Raw genomic sequence first — 3,380 nt, 5'->3', positions numbered from 1 at the left:
TCTTTCTTAAAATAAGAAATGGCATAAAACCTCACATGTTCCACTCTTATGGGCGGGACATAGGAATACATTCGTTAAAGCCAGTTCGCATTCTGTTTTCCGTGCTGAAGTGATTCTTATAAAACCCAGTTCACTGTATAATTAATGACCCTTTCTCATGCTTTAGGGCATAAGCTGATTACCAGTCTGGGTCAGAGAAAACATTTTCCGGGTGTAGGGTTGCACAATTAAGTGTGCTGTGAGGAATCTGTGCCTTTCTGTGATGCTTTGGTCTTTGCCACGCTTGGGGGGCAGGATGCTGGGCTGGACAGGCAGTTGCTGTGTTACAGCGTGCCACATCCTCCGTTTCTCCCAACACACTGGAAAATGACCTGAGACCGCCTGACACACTCCTCACCTGAGTTCTGATGTCCCTCTAAAAGGAGCAGATGTGAGCAGTGAGTAGTCAGGACACAGCCAAATGAAACAAGTTTTAACACTATGTGAGCAGATCTCTCTGGGGGCTAGATGAAGTCCAGGAGCCCCTGCTGACTACATTTGCTTTCACGGAGAAGTTGCTGACGTATCATTTTTTGTATAAATTAAAACTATTTTAAACTAAAGCAAAAAGAAATCATGTGTCATAGATGTGTCATAGAGCATATGTGTCATAGATGCATAGAGCATAGATGCATAGATGCATATGCATAGATGCATATGTGTCATAGATGCATAGAGCATAGATGTGTCATAGAGCAAAAAAAACTACAAAATAATTACAAGTTATACAGGGTATTAAAACGTTGAGGTGGGTAAGGATTCCTATGTCTATCCCACTGGCCAGACCTTATATTACAATTCAGTACTATCTGTAGAGTTTTCTGGGATGGCGCAAATGTCCTATATCTTTGCTGTTCAATATGGTAGCCACTGGCCAGTGTGGCTGTTATTTATTTGAATCATGGCTATGGTGACTGAGGAAATGAAGATTTAATTTAATTAAATTTAAGTAAAATAAAATGTACTTGAATTGAGATTTATTTATTGCAATTTATTTAAATTTCAATAACCACATCTGGCTAGTGGCTTCTATATTGGGCAATACAGTTCTTAAGTATATGGCATGAATGTATGCCATTTTATATAATGAGTACAATAAAACAACATTAGCCAATTCAGTATGGTTTCTGTACTGTTTATTGAGTATATTCTGTCTTAAAAAACCACATGTTCAGTGAAGCTCGATAATGTTTACTAGACACTGGATTTGTCCTTGTTCTCCAAGTGTCCCACCTCCAGGTGGTAAAAATGAGCCCAGCGAATGCTCAGAAACACTGGGAAGGTTACTCTTTTAGTCATCTGCACTTCTGACTTGCCTCATGAAACTATGAAAGCAAGAGAATTTGTTTTCAACTTAAGCAACAGGCACACACCAATTAGAGAGGCAGAAGAACTATCTAATTGACAAAAGCTCCTTTTGTCCGTTTCCATCTTATTATTCCCATTGTCTTTTGAAAGACCAATGATATAAAAGAGTTGAAAGGCATCTAATCAATTTCCAAGATAAAATAATTATCTTTAATTTTCCCTTTTGTTTACCTTGCTTTTTGTCATTTTCCCTTTGCCAGACTAATTTTTTTTGGGGGGGCAGTTGGATGATTATATCAGTGTGCTAGAGTTGCCAAACTAAAGTACCACAGACTGAGCAGCTTACACAACAGAAATGTGTTCTCCCAGAGTATAGAGGCTGGAAGTCAAGGTCAGGTTCCTCTGAGGCCACTCTAGTTTGCAAGTGGATGCCCGCTTGGTGCCTCTTTTCCTGTTTTTTTTCTATGCACCCATGAATCCTCAATCTCTGTGTATGTCTTAAACTCTTCTTATAAGATATCAGTTCAGTGGATTAGGGCCCACCCTAATTCCTTCATTTGAATTTAATTACCTCTTTATTAAAAGTCCTATCTTCAAATACAGTCACATTCTTAGGTAGTCTAAGGGTTAGGACTTCAATGTGAATTTTTGGGGGAACACAGTCCACTTCCTAAAAATGGTCATAAGACAGACTGTATATTTTGAAGTTATGCATTTCTTGGTTTGTAGTTTGGATACTTCAGTTAATAATAAAGAACCACCTCTCTTTGACCATCATCTTAAAAGTGGGCATATACACTTAAAATTCTGGTATATGAAAGCTGAAATTCTCCTATTTGTCCTAATTTATTTATGTAGGATTAAAATATACTGTATATAGATCACATTCTTTTTATATCTATCTTCATATTGTTTCACTTCATTATATTTTATGTATCTTCATTTTATATTTTTTGTCTACAATCAATTTTATTTCAATATAATCTAAACACATAACATTTAGAAAATACCAAGAAAAATTTATGTACAAGAGTTGATGCTATTGCATTTGGATAAAGCTGGCAAGTTCTTGCTACTAACATAGCCCAGGAAACCCCACTGAGGAAACCTAATATATTGGAATAGATGTTGTGGCTTTTGGCCCATAGTTTGATCACTCTCAGAGTTAACCTGAAGTTGTCAATGTTTGGTACTAGATGTAAAATTTCATTGGTTACCCTGCAACCATTAAGACTTCTTATGCATCTTATATCTAAATTTTTAAGTAGACTGTCATCTCATAGATCCAAATCTTCTGGAATAGTCTGCAATGCTAATCTTGCAAACAAAATATCAATCTCTATCCCATCAAAACAGAGTTTGATAACTGGTACAAATGCCTCTTCCACAACTCTTAAATCTTTTACTTCTTCCTGTAATTTCAACTTATCAGAGAATGAGGTGAAAAAGTCACTTGGATCAACATGTCTTGGTGCAACACACAATGCATCAATATCAGCACCTTCTGTATGTACTCCTAACCTGTAAGATCCAAAAGTAAAAATTTTTCCTCCAACATTTTCAATTACAGACTGTGGGAGATTCTTGCTTTCACTGATTTCTAGAATCCACTCTTTTACAAGGTTATTTAATTTCCCCAAAATTAAAATCCCACGGTGCAGTTCCTCTTCTTCTTCAAAAATCCCAAAGGGCTTCAGAGTCTCAATAAGTTTCTGTGTAAGTATGCAGTCAGTCTCCTTGGGGGCTGCTAAGCTGATAGGAGAAGTAATGCCATAGTGCCTCTGTGGCGCCTCTGTTTGTTGTGATCCCTTGTGCTGTAACTGGAAATGGCATCGTCTCCTACACCTGCACGGCCCAGTCACTTTCCCCCAGCAACTGCTACACTGCCACTGCCACCCTGGGCATGAACCACTGAGGTGGGGGGCGGGGGGGCCTGCCTCAGCACCGGGTCCAACCCCACTCCACACTTTCTCCTACCTCCCCTTCATCCTAACATGGCCCCTGAGCACTACCACAGCAACGTTCTAGAAAAC

General features: G+C 38.6%; 1 pseudogene; it reads right to left on the bottom strand.

Annotated features, from left to right (window-relative positions):
- Positions 1–2,321: 2,321 nt before the first annotated feature.
- On the bottom strand, positions 2,322–3,180 carry LOC100964888 (annotated as a pseudogene).
- Between the last annotated feature and the right edge of the window lie 200 nt (positions 3,181–3,380).

The sequence above is a fragment of the Otolemur garnettii genome, unplaced genomic scaffold, assembly GCF_000181295.1.
Source record: "Otolemur garnettii isolate 467f Iridium unplaced genomic scaffold, OtoGar3 scaffold00055, whole genome shotgun sequence".
Taxonomy (NCBI): domain Eukaryota; kingdom Metazoa; phylum Chordata; class Mammalia; order Primates; family Galagidae; genus Otolemur; species Otolemur garnettii.
Note: the sequence above shows the minus strand (reverse complement) of the source record. Positions and strands in the feature narration are given on the sequence as shown.